A 12,044-nucleotide genomic window follows, 5' to 3' on the forward strand; every position below is an offset into this window, starting at 1 on the left:
AAATCTTCTTTGAAGAAGACATTTAAGCTAACACCAGAATTTTGTTCAGTGTTTTGTCATGTTTCTAAGTGCAGCGCTCCACCATTGTTTTGGTGTTTCCTGTGGCAGGGGATTGCTATAGGAGACAATCTGCACTCCACAACTATAGATACTGTTATTTAAAACCAAGCACGCACACACCGCACGCACATAGGCAGTGGCAAGGTGAAGTTATTATGAGAAAGTTCAGCCAGGTTTATTTATGACTGCCACTTGGAATATTAAGGCAGTGTTAAAAATTATCTTGTCCTGGGCAGATTAATGCACTGTGATAACCCAGCAGTCATGAGGCCGAGCATATTATATATATATTCAAGATGATTCTTACTACTGTCACTTTGTCTGTCCCTCCCTCCGTCACTCCACCCTCTCTTACACACACACACACACACACACACACACACACACACACACACACACACAGACAAAAGTTAAACATCAAAATACGGAAATATTTTTATTATAGTGTTATAGAGAAATGGTAGGATTCAATTTTATAAATTGATTTAAAAATTACCTTTTTGTCTTAAAATTCCCCAAAGTAAATATTTTAACTTAAACACTATCTTTCTACAGTAGAAATGTGAAAGCTCTTTCTCTTCCTTTTTTATATTTTCCATGTAAATTTTTTATATGAAAATAATAAACCTACCAGGCTTGGTGGCCATGCACTGTGAAGGCTGAGGCAAGAGGATCATGAATTGCAGACCAGCTTAGACTCCCAAGTGAGCTGTTTCAAACTTACAAACAAGAGATTAAACCCGAGCATTGGTAAGGTAGTTCTATCTATAGCATTCTTGCCATTGCAAGCGTTTGGGTGTTACGAAGCAGTACAGGTGGACTGTACCTAAAAGAAGGTCTTGCATCTAATTGAGTACACAATGCATAGATCTGTGGTGCCTTGTTGTATAAGAATGGCCAGATTGGGTGTCATTAAATGCGTGTAAATAAACAAAGGCTAGCCACAAAAGAGTGTGGGGCCTGTGTGATGGTTCAGCAGGTATGTTGCTTGATAAAAGTGTCCATCTGAGGCCCACACCAGGGCCCACATAGTGGGGCAGAGAACTGACTCCTATAAATTGTCATTTGTCACATGTACACACACACACACACACACACACACACACACACGACACACACGACACACGCTTATATATACACACAATAAAGAAATGTAAAAGAGAGTGTAAGATAGACTGGGAGACCTTAAACAGACTTCCATGGTTAAACAGACTTTTTGTTAGGTTGTGTGGGGTAGAATTCAAGAGGAGACAGATATGGGGTTCCCAGGTCGCTGCACTACATCAGAGATGACGTGAAGATCTGTAGCCTTGGAATTTTGCCACTGCGCTGTTTTTTTAATACTTACTCTAATTAGAAATTGTATTAACTTTTATTAATTTTTATTAAAATTTCAAAAAATCCTTAAAATTTTAAAACATTTCTGTATTTATATATCATGCTTATATATCATGTATGTATTTGTTTGGTGTGGTGGTGGGGTGTGTGTGTGTGTGTGTGTGTGTGTGTGTGTGTGTGTGTGTCTCAGCGGGGGCGGCTTTCTCCTTACACCACATGGGTCCCTCAGATCGTCTGGCTTTTGGACAAGTATATTTACCTGCTGAGCCAACTCCCTGGCCCTGAGCTCTGAATAGATACAGAGAATGGAGAATTAGGACATAGGCTTATTGAGTGCATTCGGAGATTGTCACTTTGCATATAATGAAGGGGCTAGGGAGGTAGCCCAACAGTTAGTGCACTTGCTGCTCTCACAGAGGACCTGGGTTTGGTTCTCAGCACCCGCTGTTCACGAGCGTTTGTAATTCCAGTTGTTGTGGATTTGATTCTCTCTCCAGGCCTCTGTGGGCACTGCAGTTAACATAACATGGCACTTATGTATACTTATGTGTAGAAAATACTCAGACACAGAAAATAAATTAGTTTGTTTTTTAAATAAATAATCAGTTTATTATTTCTGTAGTCAGTCTGTTTTCATTCATTGGGCAAAAGTATCATTTCTACTGCTGGACAAGGAGGAAATGAGTCTTTGTAAACAGGCCTTGTAGTAATGAGGATCTTGGCATCTTTTGAGAACAGCCTTGTTAATGTCTGTTGGGTAATAAACAAGTTGTAGGCAGTCTACTTGTATAGCAACAAAGGTTTCTTCACTCATTCCTCATAACAGCCACAAAAATTCTGTCAGAAGCTGTAATGATTCTCATCCTTCGGAATGGAATCATGGTCAGTGATAGTCCATGTCGGAGGCCCAGTTCCACACAGACCTTCTGACTCCAAGTCCACTGTTCTCCTGTGCAGATATATATAACCCAAGAAAATGTGTTTATTCAGAACTCCAGCATAGACTTTAAACTGTTAATGCCTAAGCCTTTATTCTTTATTATGCATTTAAGCGGAGAATATTTACAGGACCCTGACAACTTAGCAAACAGTGCTGAAGACATTTGTGCTCTGCAGGACCAGTGTGCACAGCACCGCGAAGAGGAAAGGAGCACCAATCCATATGTGCGCCTCTGAACTCTGTCCTATAATGTCCTAGTGTTCACTGACGGTAGGGGGAAGCCAGAGGCTGGGGAAGGTGCTTAGAGAGGCTTTACGTAAAAAGGAGCAGACTTGGAGTCAGCAAAACAGTGAAACTGGAATCTCAGAGGGAGGTACTGTGAGAGAAAGTCCCGTCCAACGCAGGAGAGAGTGACTGAAGAGGGCAGGAGCGGGCAGAGCCAGCACAGGGCTTTGAGTGAAGCAGCAAGACTAGAGGGAAGCAGTTAGGCTACAGGGTTGACAGGCTGCAGCTTTGAGCGGGGCTCTGGGGCCTTTTAATTTGGGAAAGGAATTTTTATTTGATTCTACAGCTTGTGTAGACCATCAAATGTTTAAATCCCAAGAGTTGGCAAGTGTCATTCATGAAGTTGAGAGATGGATAGGAAGCAGCGGAGGACGAGAGGCAGGCGAGAAGCGATGTGTGGGTTCAGCCCAGTGGAGCGATGGCCTCCTAAACGGACTGAGTCACTGGCATCAGGGAGAAGGCCTGCTGGAGCCTCTCTCTGCTTAGTTTGGAGAATGGAAATTTAATGTTCTGTTTTAAATAACTATGAGAACAGTAGGCATCCTAGAGTATTAATATATAAGACATTACTTACATGTCATAGATATGAAGAAAGCACAGAGCTGATGCTACTCTAGTTACATTTAGAGCCACTGCCGCTCGCTGTGCTTGGACCAAGTGCTGCTGAGGTGATAACTGCCTGCCTGCATTGACTTATTCCCCCGTTCACCTCCTCTGACATCATCCCCACACCCACCCCCAGCTTTAACTCGTGCAGGTCAGGGTCCTGAAACTTACACTAGTGTTTTTCACTCTCCTGTTCCGTGCATTACTCGTACAGCTCTCTTCTTCTCAGAGGCGATGGGCATATTGAATTAATTGTTCAGTGTACTAAGATCTTAAAGTGTTCCAACCGTTGTGTGCCCAGCTATTGACACCATGTGATCTGCTTTAAAGTCACACTTGCTGTACTATTCTGTAACTTGCTTCCCCCCAATACTTTTCAAGTAATGGCCATGTGTGGAGTTAGGGTGGTGCTCTGTGGCCTCCATTGTGTGTATACATCCTTCCTTCGCCTTTGCTTCCTGTCAGGGTTGATTCCGTTCATTCTGACAAGGGGCCTCGTCCTGACTGGTACCTTGAGCACCTGTAGAATTTCCTTGGTTACCTAGAGAATAATACCCCAGAGACAGGCTGCAGAAATTCCCACTGCAGTCTGAAGCACAGGTTTGCATTTGGTATTCAAGACCTTTTCATAGGGACTTAGCATGGGAGAGCGAGGGACAGAACCACTTGATACTTTAGCGTGGGTTTTGGATTTTGCCGGGACTGCATGAGGTCATTTTTATTTCTACTTTATAACCGTTAACACAGTTTGTGTATGTTTTAGTGTGCTGACTTTTCGGGATGGTGATACATTTTAGATGTGTCAGGTTGGAGGTTTTGAGTTTTGATGAACTTGGTACCTGTTCTTCTGACTTCTCACCTGTAACCTGGCCTGTTTCAGCACAAACCTGTGGAACTGCAGGAAAAATGACCCTTATCAGCTGTTTCTTGATGGGAACATCAATGGAATGAAAATACCTGAGAGGCAGTCCCAGATTTGTTCTCCTCAAAGGAAAGAAAGTTTTCCCTCAGCAGGACATTGACATGCTGCCATTACTAAATCTTGTTAGAGACCATAGGCATTATTCATGGGTCAGAAGATTCTAAGTGGGCCTTTCTGCTCCTACCCACCTAGACTTGCCTGCCTCTGACTACACAGCTGCTTGCACGGCAGGAAAATACCTGTTTGGAGACTGTACAAATGCCATCTGATAGCTGTGAGTCTGGCTAGTTAAACAAACCTAAGAGGATACCTTGCAGCTATGTCGCCACTTAAACTTGTCTTAGAAATAGTTGTGAAAGACCTGGGAGCTAGATTACTCAGTAAAGGAGGCAGGCTGTCCCCAAAGGTTTTCTGGCCCAGTACAGCTGTGTTGGTGATCTCTGGGTTCATTGATAAAGCCTGTCTCCAAAAAGAGAAGATAAGGACCAAGTAAGGACTGCACCCAGGATCCAAGTCTGCAGCATCCGTGCAGATGCTGTAAGAATCGGCTTCTAGATTGGGGTAGCACCAGGTAGAGCCCTTCTCCTCCTGGGCTGAGGCCGAGCTTCTGTCGCCAGCATAGCACAGCAGGTACACACACTTATCTTGCAGGACGTTGGATAGTTCAACAGAATGTTTATAATTTTCTTACAGTAAATTTTATAACACCATTTCTATATCCCGATAAAGAATCCCAACCCTCAACAATGGGCTGTTGAGGGAAGAGAGGAGTCTCTTAATTTGTAATTTATGCCTGTTATGAGTTAAATTGCTAAAGTGAAGAGGTCTAACCAGTTAGACATCTGACATTCCCCAGCCATTCTGTGAGTATTTTTGCCTGCTTTTGATATTAGAGGTAGTGGGCTTGGGCCAGTGTTGCTTGTTTGATGGCTAGCAGATGGCTGTTGGAGTATAGAGCTCTCTCTCTCTTAAATTTTCAGCCCAGCTTATCGGTGGCTTTCTTCTTTTTTCATGGGATCATACTTCCCTGCTACGTGGATTGACATGAACATGGTATTTTATGTGACTAAATTTAGGAGCATATACTTATTTGGTAATATATATACTATTCACTGTATATAATATCTATATACTATTCACTGTATCACATAAAAATGTAAAAAGAAGTATGTTTTTATCTTGGGAAGTTATTTACTCCCACCCCCACTATTTAAAATCCATTGTGATGTACATATGGTAGTGTTAAGTATATTAATGCTGCTGTATAGCTTCTGTCTCTGGCCACCTCTAGAGTTCATCTTTCTGAGCTAGAACTTTCAAATGAGTAATTGTCATCGCTTTCTGGCCTCTGTTTGCTCGTGCCTAGGTACTTATCTTTTACCCCTCCTAGACCAGTGGCAAGCGTGTCCCTGCTTCCCCATGTCAGAAGTGTGATCACCCTTGGACGGTTCTCTCTGCATGTGACGGCACTGTATGTTCATATAGGAGGGATAGTTATCCTGGGGCTGTGCTTGCTTGATGATAGTCACACGATCCTTGTTGAGTATGTGTATGCCACGGCGTTGAGAGCCTGCTAGCCTCTGGGTTTGAAGCATCTGCTCTGTGTCTTGTTAGTAATGAGATCCATGTCCAGAACTCCTCGCCAGGCTTAGCACATACTGAGCACTCAGTAAGTAGCGGTCATCTTCACACTAATGTCAGGCTCTGTTGTGTAGTTTTTGAGAAAAATAGAGTACTCTTAGTTTGTGTTCTATTTTCCTGCCATCTGCCATGTTTTGGAGGGTTTACTGAGTGAAGGTCCTTTCCCTGCATTGTTCTGTCACCTCCATTGTTTGCTGTACTCTGTGTCTAGATGGGTACCTGGTTTTGTCATTGTCCTGTCTGCACACTGTCAGGTAGGCGAAGGATGGGGTGTGTGTGCGTTGCTCTTTTACTTGCACCAACCCTTGTTAGAGTGCGCCATCCCTCATAAGACATCTGCGTGACCTCTTCTCCCATTTGTCTCCAGTAGTCACAGCAGCTCTGTTCTTCTACTTTTAGGTAGTAACCATTTGTGTGAGTTTGAATGCTGGACCCATAGGAAGTGACACTATTAGGAGGTGTGGCCTTTTTGTATTAAGTGTGTCCCTGTGGAGGTGAGCAGTGAGGCCTTTCTAGCCATTTGGAGCCAGTGTTCTTGCAGCCCCTTCCATACCGTCCCTGCCGCAGCCCTGCCATGCTCCTGCCTTGATGATGATGGGCTGAACCGCTGACCCTGTAAGCCAGTCTCAGTTGAATGCTGTCCGCTGCCTTGGTCACGGTGTCTGTTCAAACTAAGACACCATTTTCAGATAGAAACTTCATTTAGACCTCTCCCCCCTCTTTCTGCCTCCCTTCCCTCCCTCCTTTGTGTACGTGTGAGTGTGAGCCTGTCCGTGTGTCAGTTCTGGGACTACATACCCAGGGCTTTATGACTGCCAGACAGTGTTTTTCCACTGAGCTACATCTCTGGCTGCAGATCTGCTATTGAAAGAGTGGAAGTATTGGTTATATTCTTAAAGAAAACAGACAGACAACCTTTAGTATCTACAAAAAGGCTCTAGATCCTTCTATCATGCTGTTTTGCAGATTCTCTGTTAATTGTGTGATTGTGCCTGTCTATTTAACAGTTATGCTGTTGATTTATTTATAACAACGTTGAATGTAGGGGTAGAGATGGCCCTGGGTTTTTATTCAGCTCTGTCCAGTTAACACTGGTTTGAGAGTGATGTATAGGAGAGCAGATATATCGAGTGTATTCTAATCCCAGCATTTGAGGGTGGGTGTGGGAGGCCTTGAAGCACAGTGATGAGATTCCAGCATTGACTAACTCCACAGTAAAGGGTCTCAAAAACCCAAACCATCCACCCACCGCGGCCTTCTGAGCTACTGCAGATTGGCCTGCATTTGGTTTTCTCAGACATTGCGGTGCTGGGTGGGGTCCCAGTCCCTTGTGGTAATTGAGGGGAGGAGCCAGAGGAGGAGTTTTCTGTCTGCTGTCATCACTCTGTGTTTGACTGGTGTGTAACAGCAGATCAGGTCCCTGTTCTCTCCTTCTCAGTTTGTATTTCTCCATGTGCCTGGCCTTTTGATGGTCTCTTCCTCAGTCATTTCTTTACTATGTTTCTCAGAGTCTGAAGTTTGTGGTCAGTAGACTAAATGCTGTTCCTAGTTTTGTATCTTTAAATTATAGCAGAATTCACACAATTTCTATATAATTATTTTTTCATTTAAAAGTTTACAAATAAACCCTTTCTCTTCTTTTACAATAAATACTCTTTCCTTAAGAAAACTTGAAGATTCTCTGTAGTAAAATGTTATGACCGCTGTCAGGTTTGAGCCATATCTCTTGTGTTGCTGTCAGAATACAAAGATGAGTAAACACAGAGACTCTGACATCAGACCTTACCCTCACTGTGCTGGTTCACAGCCATGTTTGCAGTCTACCAAGGTTAAGATAAGCGCTAGGTGATAGCAGGCTAATGCGGCTGCTGAAGCCTGAAGAAAGGCATGTGGTTTAGGGAGACTCCCCACATAGTGGGCGTAGAGATGATAATGCCTTAGGAACCCTGGGAGGAGCTCTTAAGCCCACCAGGAAAGAGCAGGACCACAATCTTGGACCAAATTTGAAGCAAGCTTTAATTAAAGACTGACCAGGATGATGGCCCCTGTCTATTCCTGGGTTCCCGGAAAATGCTGATGAGTCACATTTTGCAGAGGCTTAAAAGGGCAAACCCATAAGGTCGTGTATTTCCCACCAAGTCCATTTGGGGCAAGCATATATCCCAACATACGTCCTGCTTGTGTATTTCCTCCCTCCATCCAATCAGGGGCAGGCATACATCCTGCCTACCTGTGATCAAGCACCTGGACTGCAGTTGGCTCAAACAAATTTGTTTAGGGAAGTGAACACATGTGTCGTTATCCTCAGTAAACAACAGCCTCCATCCAGCGTTTCAGCCAGTGTCTGTCTGTCCTCGAGCAAGGCGCTTACAGGTTAGAGGCACATTTTATAGACTCTTAGGCACAGCAATTAAGACTGTGGCTCTCACACAGGCCATTATAGTGGAAGCAGATAGAAAGCATGAACAGCGAGTGAGCCAGGCCATGTTGATCTCAGACAGACAGACTGACTGACTGACAGAACAGCTACTGTTGAATAGAGGATATTGCACGGCTTCCTCAGTGTTGGATCCTATTTGCTTTTACGATGAGAAGCATGTGCGTTCCCGCAGTGTATGGTGAGCTGCAGTGAACTTAGTATAGTATCCTCTGCGGTCGGTCACTTCTGTCCAGTGTTACACATGAAGGATCTGAGGCTTTCAGAATTTGAGACAATTACAAGTAAAACCAAAGTAAAGGCAGTGGATGTGCTGGTCCACAGAGGCCAAGGAGCGGAAAGACTGAAGACAGCACTCTGGGTTCGACCAGAAGACCCTGCTGCTGTGGGTGTTGGCGTTGTGAGAGGCACTGAAGAGAAGGAAATCTGGGACTGCCGGAGATGAACAGAGTCTAAACAGAACCAGAGATCTGGGAGTGGGTAGGTGGGCTTCAGAACTGAGGGAGAAAAGGGTTCGTAGAAGATTGTCAATTGATGGAGTGAGGAGCAGCAGGCTCCAGAAGGTTCTGTAGAGATGTGAGGAGATCTATTGTGGACATATCTGGTGAGGAAGAGAAATGTGGATGAGAGGCTTAAAGTGGGTACTGGGACTTAAGGTGATGTAAACCGGTCTCGTTTGCTTAGATACTATCACTGAAACTCCATCAGCAGGGAGATTTCAAGGAGTGGCTCTAAGTAGGAAGAAAAAGATAGGCAGCATTCAGGAAACAAGTGTGAGGCCTGGTCACGCAGGGTCAGGGAGGAGAGAGCTGAAGACACAGGCTACAGTTCTGACCAAGCTGGGTTGAACTTGGAGCTGTGTTCACTCTGGTCCTCCGGGAGCCAATGGGAAGATTGTTAGGTGGGGAGGATGTGCTTTGACTCTGCAGTGGCTAGAACTGTGCTGATGGTCTGGGGGAAGGGGGAAGTAGGGTGCATCACACACACGCACACACGCACACACACGCACTCGAGTGCACCTAAATTGTCAGGTCGGAGGACAGAGACTTGGTCTCCACTGTCTGCAGAGCCCCTGCCACGGTGCCCCCCACAGGGAGTGCTGCTGGATGGATACCTGGACATGAGGGCATCTGCATATTTGGTCTTTGTCACCCAGTGCCTTCCAAGCATGTTCTGTAGAGTCCAGTCACCTTGGGAAACGTCACAGCCCTGTCAGAAGGAAGACACTAGACTGGGGTTCGGTTGGCCTGTGCTGGAGTTCTGTCCTTGCTAACCTGATCCTCTTTGAACTTCAGTGCTGAGGTCCCATGCTGCAGCATGGAGAGAGCGGTTGGTTGTCTTGGCTGTTGTGAGGATTGAAGAGGGAGGGGGGAGGCTGTGCTCATCCAGTCTCACTTGCTATGAAGTTTTGAGTAGGTCTCACTCGGGGAGGTAGCTTTGTCATCTGTAAAAAGGGATGCCGAGCCCACTTTGGTTTCAGAGAAAACTCCTGCCCGCTTCTCTAAGGGCAGTTCTGGATTTGAACCCTCACAGTGAGGGTTGGTAATGACTTCACGGCGCAGCACATTGCACACTACCAGCATCCTATGTGCCACCCCTACCCTCTCCTCTAATGTAACAAGGTACAAGTTATCTGTAAAGAAGGAGGCTCTTTTCTAGTGTTTCTAGTGAGGTTGGCCATGTTTAAAGGGGGGAAATGTAGTTAACCACAATAATGCATTTTGGTGGTTCAGCCTGATGGGTGTTGCTGTGACCGAGTCCTCCAGGTCCAGCAGAGGAAAAGGCTCCGTCTGGCCTCCTGCTGGCCACTGTCCACTCCTCAGCAATGGCAGTCTGCAGTCTAACTCCACAGCCAGCCTCCTCATCCTGCCAGCTGCTCTCTAGGAAGTGTTGGGAATGTGAGCATGAAGAGACCAGAAAGGAATAAAGCCCGAGTGGACAGGTGGCCTGTAACAACCCAGTCTGGAGCCCTCCCTCTGACTGGGAACGGCCGGCTTTCCTAGCAAACCATTTTTCAAACAAAACTGTCTTTATGCCCTCATGCCTATTTTTTTTAAGATTTTATTCATTTATTATATGTAAGTACACTGTAGCTGTCTTCAGATACACCTGAAGAGGACATCAGATCCCATCACAGATGGTCGTGAGCCACCATGTGGTTGCTGGGAATTGAACTCAGGACCTCTGGAAGAGCAGTCAGTGCTCTTAACCGCTGAGCCATCTCTCCAGCCCCCGCCCTCATCTGCTAGCATATGGGAGGGTGGCTAAAGCAGTAAAAGAAGGCGCTGCTGCTACCCGCACACTCACTGTGCATCCCTGGGGCCAGCCACCTGCACCTCAGTGTCCCGGAGGACCCCACCCCAGGTCCATGTGATCACGGAGACTGTCCGTCTGAGTGCTAGCAACATGGGGCGAAGTGGGAAACACAGACAGACCTGGGGATGACTGAGTGGCACAGCCCTCTGGGAAGGGAGTTCGGTGCGAGTTAAGCATGCAGTTAAAGGATTCCAGGGGCAGCACAGCCCTGAGAAACAAAGCCTCATTTTGTGTCTGTAACTTTTGTGTCTTTTAATGTGTCTCTATTTTTCCACGGTAATCTATTCAGCTGGCTCATATAAACACTACATGTGTTTGTTTGTTTATGGCTCACTTTAGAAAACTCTGATTTTTGAGATAAATTTGTTCTCTGAGTTTTTCATGATTTTTTTGTTGCTTAGTTGGCATAAGGTTCTGATTTCTTTCTAGAAAGTTCAGCAAAAAATAAGTTTTGAGCAATTTCACTTATTTTTTATTTTGTGTTTGTGTATATGTTTCTTTCATGTATGTATATGCATCACGTGTGTGCCTGTGCCTGTGAAGGTCACCAGAGGGCATCATGTATCCTGGGGTAATAATAGCTTCTGCTGAGCCACTCTGGGTGCTGCTGGGAGGCCAGGCCCCCTGGAAGAGCATCAGCGCCTCTTAGCTTCTGGACCGTCTCTCCAGCCCCATTACTACAGCTCTAGAATGGCCAGTAAGTTAGCATCCCAGAACTTAGCTACTGGCTGTCATAGACACTGTACAATATGGTACCTTTTGGCCTCTCGGATAGAACATTGGGGATTTCTAATCACTCTGACCACTAAATCCCAGGGGATTTCTTCTATTTTGTTTTGTTTTGTTTTGTTTTGTTTTTAGGACTCCCTGTTTTTGTGTCTGGAAAGAACATTTCTATTCAGGCAATAGTGTTGAAAACTAATGACACTTTAAATAAGAGACCATTGAAGAGATTATTAAATATAAGGCACCCAAATTCACCACCTTTGACGTACAGCTTTGTGGCGTTCTGTACATGTCCACTGCTGTGCAACCATGCCAGGTCTCTGGAGCGTGTATCCTTCCCAGCTGTGCACGTTGACCATACCCAGTCTTCTCTCCTTGGCTGCTGCCAGCTCTAGTCTCTGCCTTTGTGAGTTTGGCCGTTCCAGGTACCTCATGTATGAGAAATTACATAGGACTTGGGGTTTTTTCCATTGGCTTATTTCACTTAGCATAGTGTCTTTAAAGGTAAGTCTCCATTCTGTAGCTGACGCTTACATCTGCTCTCACCCTGCCCTGGTCTCTACTGTTTAACCTCAGAAGAACAGTTGGATCTGGGGGAGGGGCGTCACCATCCCGCTCCTCTCAGGCTGGCCTAGTTTTATTTGGCATAGCAGGAGTGCAGAAGGGATCCAGCCTCAGTTCCGCGTGGTCACGCTTTGGCCGCTCGCCTTCTGATAGCCATTCTCAGGGGTATGTGGTGGTGCTTCACTGTGCTTCTGCCTCACATTTTCTGT

General features: G+C 45.4%; 1 protein-coding gene and 1 non-coding gene across 9 annotated transcripts in view; one reads left to right on the forward strand and one right to left on the reverse strand.

Moving 5' to 3' along the window:
• Positions 1–12,044, forward strand: part of Ncoa2 (nuclear receptor coactivator 2) — a 234,065-nt gene that overhangs the window by 108,821 nt on the left and 113,200 nt on the right.
• Positions 2,266–2,349, reverse strand: Mir378b (microRNA 378b). Its single transcript, NR_106678.1, has one exon. It is a non-coding gene; the product is annotated as a microRNA 378b (primary transcript).

This window comes from Rattus norvegicus, chromosome 5 (assembly GCF_036323735.1).
Source record: "Rattus norvegicus strain BN/NHsdMcwi chromosome 5, GRCr8, whole genome shotgun sequence".
In the NCBI taxonomy this organism is placed as follows: Eukaryota; Metazoa; Chordata; class Mammalia; order Rodentia; family Muridae; genus Rattus; species Rattus norvegicus.